The sequence below is a fragment of the Notamacropus eugenii genome, chromosome 5 (genome assembly GCF_028372415.1).
Source record: "Notamacropus eugenii isolate mMacEug1 chromosome 5, mMacEug1.pri_v2, whole genome shotgun sequence".
Classification (NCBI taxonomy): Eukaryota; Metazoa; Chordata; class Mammalia; order Diprotodontia; family Macropodidae; genus Notamacropus; species Notamacropus eugenii.
In genome coordinates this window covers 407,054,426-407,064,851 of record NC_092876.1, presented here as the reverse complement: position 1 = coordinate 407,064,851, position 10,426 = coordinate 407,054,426, and the positions used below count along the sequence as shown (strand labels likewise).

The following is a 10,426-nucleotide window of genomic DNA, read 5'->3' as shown; positions in this document are numbered from 1 at the left end:
CAAAATTGGAAGAATAAAACAAAAAAACTTTGTAAGACTTCTGCTTATACCATATACTAAGAGTTTACATACAATATTCTCTCTCAATGTCCTCTTTTTCCCTTATGTTCACCTTTTCCTGTCCTGTCTCTATCTCCCCTCTTTTGCTATAGAGAATATAGACAAATAGTAGATTGAAATAAAATTACTTTTTCTTACTAGCCAAGGGCAAGTAGCTAAACTTTGTATAAGTTTGCTATAAAGATAAAAGCATATTCTATTTCCATAATAGTGTTGTTAAGATTTGTTAGCACAGTACTTTAGTTTTTCCTATTTGAAAAAATAGGGGGAAAAAATCTTTGACAAGAACACAGACATTTGAAACACAATGATACATTTCTTATATGTTATATAAGGTTATAATTCAATTTTGAAAATAAGTTTTTTGAAAATAAGCTATTTCCTCTTTATGGAAGATATTGTCATTTAAGGATACACAGGAAAAAGCCATAATGACCTTGAGGACTGCTGCTTTTTCTCTAAGGAATCTCTTAGCAGATGATTTCCTTGCGTTGTCCTCTGTGTCTAGTTGCTAACCTGTAACAATTAAACCATTTGTTTCCATTATGACATCTCAAAAAACATGCGACCTGCACTTGCTACTGTTGCAAAGAGAATGCTGACATTGACATGTATTTATGACGGTGCTTAAAGTGGTAAAACAAAGTGCTAGAGAAAGGGACGCTGTCAGTGATCTGAATTATTTTCCCTTCCTTGCTTATTTCCTTTAAGAAAGAAAGTGGTGTTGCCCAATTCTTCATTTACAAAGCAAAATAAAAAATGAAAAGATTTCCGGATGAAGTGTGAGATGGCTGGAAAGGGAAAGGATTTGTTTGAGCCTTCCTCTCCATAGGTCATATTGGAGGTTAATACCATAAAGGTTGTATTTAACAGCAGAATGTAACCTTATGTCACCCACAACACAGTACACTATTTTGAATAAAACTGCAGAATAATCGTGATTCCTCCACCCCCATTAAAATTGCATTTAAGAATATGAAAATTGATTTTTTTTTTTAATTTTGGGGTAGGATTTTCTGGGGTAGGATTTTCCCCAAGTCCGTCTGACTTTCCAGAAGTCCTAGGACCAGAACCCGGGCATCCGCGGGCTCGGCTTCCTCCCCTTTGCCCTCCGTGGACGCGGCTTCCCCGGCTCCATCGTTACCACGGCAATGGGGAGGCTTCGGCTCCTGCGAGTGCCCTTCGCCGCCACTAGATGTCACTGTAAAGCAGCGGCGTGGTACACATGCACATGTGGTACCCATGGAGAATGGATGACAGGACACATGATACATTGGTACATTCAATAGAACCATATGAAGCGCTGGACACGGGCATACGTACTCATTTACACGTGTGTCCAGATATGGGTGTGTAAAAACACCTAGACAGCGTAAGAAACGTGCGCATTACACACGTCATGTACACACGTATGTGGGGATGGATTCAGAAACCGCTTCCATAGGGTTCACCGTACGGACCCCGGCTGTGGGACTGTAGGGCTCCCCTCTGAGCACTGATTTATCTGTGGGAAAGCACGGTGTCGGCGACTCGAGCCCTCGCTCGGCCTTGGGGCACGCACACTTACAGCCGCGGCCCTTCGGGCCCCCCGGGGACAGCTCCCACGAGAAGCCGGCAGTGCTCGGCCCCGGCGGCCTGCGGCTGGCGCGGGGCCCCTGGGAAGCCGTGGGTCGCGTGGGCGATCCCCGCAATGCAGCACCGTTGGATTTCACGTGAGTGCGGCGCTCCAGACTCTCTCCCCGTGGGCTTCGTCTCCTCCAGCCGACGCTGCCGGGGCGGCTCACAAAGACACGCCGGTTAGGCCCGGGAGTCCCGGGAGGGGGTGGGAGGCAGGGCGCGGGCGGCGATCCTCCCGGGTGGGGGCGGGGGGACGCGCGCCCGTGGGATGCAATGCAGACTAGTCCGCAGCCCGAGCGGGAGGAGGGGGTAGCGGAAGGAGGCACGAACAGCTCGGGCCTTGACTGCACTGCGGAGACCTTCCCTCCCCGCCCCTTCCCCCAGCAAGCCCCTCCGCGGGCCCGACGCAAACACATTTTTTTTTTTTTTTGCTAGCGCAGAGAGCGAGGCGGGTTAAGGCCCAGCAACAGGAGCCCCGCAGTCCGGGTAGCAGCTCGGCGGGGGCGGCGGGGCGTCCGCGGTGGGCGGGGCCTCTGCGCGGCCGCGGCCCAGCCATTGGAGGCCGGGGCTGCCGCTTCTGCGGCGAAGGCGGGGACTCGGCGCTCACCTCCCTGCCCTCCGCCTCCCCCCCGTCTCTCCCTCCGCCTTCTCCGAGAGCTAGACGGTCACGTGCCCACGGAGGGAAAAGCCACCTCCGGTCGGCGGCGGCTGCAGCTACTAGAGAGAGGGAGAGAGTGGGAGACGGAGGGAGGGAGCGGGAGGAGGGAGACGAGAGCGGGGCAGGGGTGTTTCTTCGTGCCGCGCGCGGCGCCCGTCGTTAGGGGTCGCCCTGGGAAGGGGTGCGAGACGTGTGCGCGTGGGTGTACGTGTGTGTGTAGGCGGCCGTGCAGCTGCGGGAGCGGGTCACGCTCCGAGCCCGCGCGCCGCCGGAGGAGGAGCCCGGAGAGCGAGGCAGGCAGGGAGCGCGCGAGCCCGCCGGGGCCCGCCCGGGATAGAGAACGCGGCGCGAGCGATGTGACTCTCCACCCCGCCCCCAGCCTCCCTCCCCTTCTCCTCCTCTTCCTCCTCCCCTCCCTCCCTCCCCCCTTCCCATCCCGGCCCCGGCCGAAGGGACCCAGCAGCGGTGGCGGCAGCCGAGGAGACGGAGCCGGCCGCGGTGACCGGGCATGGTGGTCTGGGGCAGAGCGAAAGGTGAGACCCCCCCCTCCCTCCCCTCGGCAGGGCCGCCGGCCTGGGGGAGGGGCAGACGACCCCGGGGGGGCCGTGGCGGCCGGGTACCTCCCCCCACCCCCGACCGACCCGCCAGGGACCTAATCACGGGTGGCGGCCGTGCCCGTGGGGGAGGGGAGGGAAGCGGGCGATTCCCGGAGCCGCCGATCGGCAGCCCGGGCTGGTGGGGGAGGGGCCGGGGTCCTCCCCGCGCCTGGGCCCCTCCTCCGGCCCCGGGGGGAGGGGGCGGCCTGGCTGCGCCTCCGCCGCCGCCTGCCCCCGCCGCACACGCAGGCAGCTGCCGGGTTATGTAACGAGTGACCTCCCCTCCCCCGCCCGGGCTCCCTCGGCCTCCCGGCCTCACCTGCCGCCCTCCGCGGAGCCCTCTCCTCCGGCCTCCCTGGTGCCCCGGCTGGGCTCGGTGCGCACCGCGGCCCCCGCCTCTCGCCTCCCGGCGGGCTCGTGTTTAATCTGTCCGCCTTGTGTGGCGGGAGGCTCGTTGGCATGATTTTCCCTGGGTGCCTGAAAGGCGAGCCCTTCCGTGCACAGGCCTGTGCCTGGACAGGGACCACGTCCTCTCCCGCCTACTGCCAGCTCGCCCCGCGGAGGGTGCTGGCGGAGGTGGAGCCGTTCCAGTATGCCCCTCAGCTGGCATGCCTTTACACAGCGGTCCGTGCCCCTGCCCCTCCGCTGGCGCGGCTGCCCTCCTCACCTCCTGCCTCAGTGTTCTCTTGGTGTTGGTGTGTGCGCTCGTGTCTCCATCACCGAGGAAGCGCCTTGTGAGTGGGGATTGTTCCATTCTTCCTCGTGCACGTCTAGCGCAGCGCCCGGCGCAGAGTAGGTGCTTTATGGGTGTGTGGGGTTGAATCGAGCCCATATCAGCATTTCTGCAAATGCTGATGTTTTCTCCACTGACCGTGGCCTTCTTTCTCTCCAACGCCTACTCCTGTGGTGTATCCCTATAATGCCTAATCTCTCCTGCCATGTTGGAGAGGTTCCTTATACAAAAATCAAATAGACACATTACTGAATCCTTTTAATGGAGCATAATAGGTTTGGTGTAAACTGCCTAACTTTAAGAAAAACTCATTTGTTTTATCATGTACTAGAGGCGTCTCTGATCCTATCCAGCAATAAGTCTATGATCAAATTAGAACCTTGTTCCTTCTCTGGTGTGTAAACAAGGGAAACTGCATTGCACCTTTTAGGGCTGTGGTTTCCAACCTTGGCATTGTGATATCCTGAGTTATCTTCAAATAATTCAAGGGGGGCTGTTTCCTAATCGAATCGAACACTCAGCCAGTGTTCTTTCTTCATAGACTGAGGGTAAAATGATCTTAAATGAAGGAGCTTTGAAAACTAAAAATGTCATTCATAAAAGGTTTTTATCGGTGTTACATGGCATTCTTTTAATGGGTTAGGAGGTAGTCATTAGACTGGGAAGAGATCTCTGAAAGCTTCCAGTCCAGAACTCTAGTTACAGATGGCTAAAATTCCCCTCAGCCCCTCAAGTACCTTCCCCTCTAGGACCATGTTTCATCTACTCCATATATATTTTTTAAGTACTGACTTAGGATTTACTGTTTACGTTGTGTCCCATTAGGAAGTAAGCTATGTGAAGGCCAAAAGGTGCTAAGTATGTACGTTTTTGATTGATGATTGCAAATATGGCCTATTGATGCCAATAGCAATCTTCCTAAAATGCTGGGTTTTCTGAGTTTCTTTCCCTTAAAAAGATCTCCTATGATTCTCTCTTCAATCTGCATTCTTTAGCTTGGCACTTAAGGCCTTTGAAATGTGTTTCGTATCTATTGTTTTACTTATCTACCATTAACTTTCCTGTAGAAAACCTTTACTCTAGTATCTGGTCCTGAGACCCATCATGGTAAAGTGCAGTTATCAATGAATGTGAAGCAAGGAGACTTGGACTTCCCTTCTGGTCTTGGTTACTTAATGGTTTTGGGTAACCAAAGGGCTCCTCATTTGAGCTTCACTCTCTTGTGCAGTCTAGGGCTTTCACCTTCTAAACTGCCCTCACCACTGATCCTCAGCTTGAGGTTCTATACATTGTAGAGCTTTCTGATTCTAGAATACTTTAGTCTCTAATTGGGAAGCATTTAAGTATCAGCTATGTGTGGAAAAACTGTGCTAGACACCACAGTATAAAGTCAAAAACAAAATTATCTCTACCTTCCATATAATATATAATACTTATACCTGGTCATGTGTATTAAAAGGCAGCATGGTTTTTAAAAGTCTTTAAATTTGTTTTTAGCTACTATTATAACCAAAGTAGGAGGAAGAAAGATGTTAATAATAACTAACGTAGAGCACCTACTACATGATAGGTGATATTCTTAACAGTTAACAGTTGTGTCATTTTATCCCCACAATCCTGTGAGAGTTGCTATTATTATCCTTTTACAGATAAGGAAACTGTGGCAAACAGGATTGGTGATTTGCCCAGGGTCATCTTTGTAGCTTAGTGACAGAAGCTGGATTTGAACTCAGTTCTTCCTGATTCCAGGCCTAGCTCTATCTATTGTGCCACTTAGTGGCCAATAATTTTTTTTACAAACCATTTTTTTGTAATCAAATTATACAGTGTAATTTTTTTTCTTTTTAAGGCCTGTTTACTTATATTCAAAGTAACATAAAGTAAATAATAACTTATCACAGGCGTCTTCAAGTACTTTGGAGTGATGTAAATATGTGGATCATGAGTACTTTGGGCTTTATTTTTTAGTTTTCTTATATTCTGCCAGATAGAGGAATGTCCTTTTTGCAATTATTTCAGTATGATCCTGTACAAAGTAGAATATTAGAAATATTACTCAAAGTGTGTTACAGATGACAGTTGTTTTTGAACTACATATATGACTAAGGCTATAAAGTATACACCATTTTGTAGATGAAAAAAAGGGGACTCAAATTTAATGACTTATTTGTAGTCTCAAAGCTAACAGTATTAGTGGAACTGAATTTTAAATCTAAGTGTCTTGACTCCCATGTCCAGATTTCTTTCTGTTGCTCATAAATAATAAAAATTACTGAAGTGGGTGGTGAGAGAAAAGCAAATAATGACATAAATAGCTTTGTATTGACAACAAAATACTTTGAATTTGAGGTGTACTAGTGTTAAAGAGTAGAGTCCCACCTCTGTAGTGTACTTGTTAATAGTAAAATGTTTTCTTGTGGAAAGTGTTCCACCATTTCAAGCCTCAATCTGAACTCTGACCAAACACTGTGGGTTTAAATTAAGCATTAATTTTGCTCCCTTCCCCACAAATGACTGCTATTCTGCATAGTATTTGCAGTGAAATTAAACATTGCACATAATTTCCTCTAATTTTCCCTTTCATGTTTGCATTTTTTTCTTTTCCATTTTTCTTTCAAGATCACTAGAAATATAACAGAACCATTTTGAGACCTTGTGTCTGTTAAACTCTCTCTGTGATTCCTGTGATAATAGGAATCAGAGGGTACACCTTTATCACTTCCCCATATTAGAATTTAACACTTTATTCTTTTTTAGGCCTTTCCATTGTTCTTTTGTGTTTCCCTTTTCGTGTTTCCCTTAACTCCTGAGTTGGAACCTCAGAATTTCTACATAGCTCTGTTCTTTTCATGAGGCATTTTTGGAAATCCTCTATTTCATTAAAAATCCATTTTTTTCCCCATGCAGGATTGTACTCAGTCTTGCTAGACAAGTTATTTTTGGCTATAAGTCTGTGTGCGCGCGCGTATATGTATGTGTGTGCATATGTGTGTGCGTGCATGTACACGCGCATTTTGGAATATTATTTTCAGCTTTCTGCTCTTTTGTAATGATGGCTGCCGAGTTATTTGTGATCCTGACTGGGTTCTGTAGTTCTTGAGTTATTTTTCTCTGCCTGCTTGTAGTATTTTTTCTTTGACCTGGAAGTTCTGAATTTTGGCTGTAATATTCATGGAAGTTTTCAGTTTGGGGTTTCTTTTAGCAGGTAATTAGTAGATTCTCTCTATTTCCACTTTTCCCTTAGTTCTAAGAGATGGGAGCAATTTTCTTGGAAGATTTCTTGAAATATGCGTGGACTCTGTGGTATTCATGTAGTACACTAATTCTCAAATTTTTTCTCCTCTCCTTATTACCAACCTGATCAGTTGTTTTTGTTTTCTCCTATTTTTTTCCCATTCTTTTAACTTTGTTTTAATATTTCTCGTTGTGTCATGGAGTCATTAGCTTCTATTTGGTTCATTCTAATTTTCCAGGAATTTGTTGCTTAGGCAAAGTTTTGTGTGTCTTATGCCAAGTTGTTAATTTTCTTCTCAATTGTTCCTTTCATAGCTCTCATTTCTTTTCCCACTAATGAATTCATTACATTTACTAAGCATTTTAACCTCTCTTTTCTTTTTTGGACTCTTGCTTTTGTCTCTCCTAGGAATTCTAGTTGAATTGTGTCCAAGTTGTATCTTTGAAGTGTTGTCATTGTTTTGGAGTCTTTCTCTTTCTATGTCAGGCACTCTGCAAAATGCTAGGGATACAATTAGAAAAAGCAAAATAGTACCTGTTCTAAAGGAGCTCTCTTTCTAATGGGAAAGATAATACATATGGGAGATCAGCTGTAGGGAAGATGGAAAGATGTAGTGGTCTTTCAGATTCTAGTGGTCTCAAGGGCTGCAGAATGCATAATTGTTATTGTGAAGTTTTGTACCTTAATTGAAATTATTTGGGTTTATAGTTAGTAGTTATGTATCTGAAACATTTACGTCCATCAAAAAAAAATCTAGCTTTTCTAGTTATCACTTAAAAACCATATAAATGTCATTTGAAATGCATGACTATTGCTTGTCTACAAGTATCATTTTTTCAAGTTACTAGTTAAAGGCCACATAAATGCCTCTAAGTGCAAGTGTCAAGTATGTAGGTTGAGGAGTAAGGTGCAAAAACACTTAATTTTATAGAGCACCTTCTAATGGCTATCAGCATTTCACCTGTATGTCAGATCTCTGAAAAAACAATAGTCTAGGAAATACAGAAAAATGGATTTTGTAGAGATGTTGTAGAGATGTAGGAAAACAATTTCCTGAAAACCTATTTTGGTGTCATGACTTTTGTTTGTATTTATTGGTTTGAGGGCTTTTGAGTAAAGTAAAGAGATTTGTTAAGTGGAAGTAATTTATGGTAAATCCGGAATGTAATGATTTTGGCCACATCCACTGTACTTTGTAAGATTTCAGAATCAGAAAGAACTTCAGAAGCCATCTTAGTCTAATTCATAGTTGAACAATACCTAATAAATGGCCATCTAACCTTTACTTGAACACTTACAGTTTGGGAGAATCAACTGCCTTCCAAGGCAGGTTGATCTGCCTTTTCATTCTCTACCCATTGCTCCATTTCTGCCATATACAGCTAAGCAGAGTAAGTCTCTTCCTACTACTCTACCACATAACAACTATCTATCATAGCAAATCTTACTTTCTGCCTTCTCACCTTCTCCAGTGTAAATACATGCAGTTCATTTGATTAATCCTCATGATATGACCTCTAGGCTCTTCTCTATCCTGAGTACCTTCTTGTAGAGCTCACCAGTTCATCAGTTTACTCAAAATGGTGCTGTCTAGAGTCAAAAAGTGTATGGGAGGAACAATCATGCATTTCTTAATGTATTCTAAGAATATCTCGGTTTTTTCTGTTATATTACACATAATGAACTTTCAATCTATTAAAACCTCAGATCTTTTCCCAGACAGATTATTGCCTACTCATATCTCCCTTATCTTCTGCTTATGAAGAAACACAAGCTGTTTTAAACCCAAATAACTTTATGTTACCCTATTTAAATTATACCTTTTTAGATTCAGCTCAACTTTATATCGTCTGCTGGGTCTTTTTGTATCCTGATTCTGTTATCCATTTTGTTAGCTTTGCATCTTCTGCAAATTTGGTCAAAATGGCATTTTTATCTTTATCCAAGGGATTAGTTAAACAACATTGGGGTGCTATAAGAAATTTCTTTCTAAGTTGATATTGAACCATTGAACTACACTTTAGATTGAGTAGTTCAACCATTTCTGAATCTACTTAACTGTTACTCTTATCCCTATCCCTCCATTTTATGCACAAGGATATCTTGAAAAACTGCTATAAAGTGAGGTGCTTTTAAATTTTTTGCTGTCTTGTATTATTGGAAATCCAGGGATCTGTTACATTATATGACTAGTGTAATTGAATGTCATGTTATATATCTAATCACTTTTGATTATTTTATTTTGATTGAAGTGTTAGAAATTCTGTTTATTTTACAAAGGTTGCTGCAAATAGAATTAGAACTTCCATCACTCCCTTTAGCAGGTGAGAGTAGACTTTTCTGAAGGAACACTAGAATTCTCCAAGACTTTTTGAGTTAAACTCCAATTGTCTTTTTTCTTTTAATCCTAAAATCAGTGAGTTAATCTCTGGCCATGTCAACATGTTTGATACAGTTGATATCAGGAAGAAAAGCAGTGTAACTCTCCGGTTCAACTTTAATCATAATATCAAATTAGAAATAATTTTTGAAAGATATTTTGAAGTGTTTCCAATTAGAGGATTTCTCTTTTCAAAGAAAGAAACAGAATTATTATCAACTCTAACTTGGTTAGAATTTCTCCTACATTTGAAAGTTTTGAAGGATGTCAGGCTCTACTCTCTTTTTCCAAATTGGCAGACTTCAGGACCTTGGATTGAAAGATTTGTCTCATTCATGTAGTTAAAAATATCTGCCAAGCAAGCCAACCAATGGATAACATCCTTTCTTTTAAAATGTTCCAAGAGTGAGTTGTCTTTTTCTTTAAAAAAATTGACTTTTGCGCTTATTTTGAATAAGTGCTTTAAACTTGTCATCTTGAAAGCCAGCACTTCGTGTGGTAGAGAGACGCTTTATATTTTGCTTTCATTTCTTGACAAAATCTTTTTTAAAAATGGACTGATTCAGAGACTTCGTTCTGATAAAGCTAATGACTTTTATGGCTGTTGATAAAATTTTTCATGGTTTTTGGAAGAGTTTTGTTGCCAGTACATGTCTGTGTAAAAAGCACTAAGTGACGACTAAGTGAGGAGCTTCCTTTTACAAAAAACGGGTATATTAGAAAGCTGCAAAGTGAAGTGAGCAGAACTAGGAAAATATTTTACGCGGTAAAAGCAGTATTGTAATGATAGCTAACTCGAAAGATTTAGCTACTCTGAGCAATACAGTGATCCATGACAATTCCAAAAGACTCGTGATGAATAATGTTCACTTGTAGAGGGAAAACTGATGAATTCTTGAGTACAGATTGAAGCATTTTTTTTCACTTTTATTTTTCAGCTTTTTTTCCAACATGGCTAATATGAACATATGTTTTGCAGGATGTATGATGGATATCGTATTTCTTGCCTTGTCAAGGGGTGGTGGGGAGAGGGGATGGAACAAGGTAGAGAATTGGGAGCTGAAATTTTTAAAGTGAAATAACCTTCACTCAGAGGCAAAAAAAAAAAATGTTTAATGGTTCCATATTGCTTCTAAGATTATATAAA

At 43.6% G+C, this 10,426-nt stretch overlaps 1 protein-coding gene across 3 annotated transcripts in view; it reads left to right on the top strand.

Annotated features, from left to right (window-relative positions):
- The first annotated feature begins 1,698 nt into the window (after window positions 1–1,698).
- REV1 (REV1 DNA directed polymerase) overlaps window positions 1,699–10,426 on the top strand; it is a 137,348-nt gene continuing 128,620 nt past the window's right edge. For 2 of the 3 annotated variants that reach the window (XM_072616815.1, XM_072616812.1), the window contains exon 1: window positions 2,745–2,868. The gene's annotated coding sequence lies outside the window, so the exon portion shown is untranslated. Of the gene's footprint in view, window positions 1,773–2,744; window positions 2,869–10,426 lie in introns of those variants that run through there. The other variant, XM_072616814.1, reaches the window with a different exon arrangement.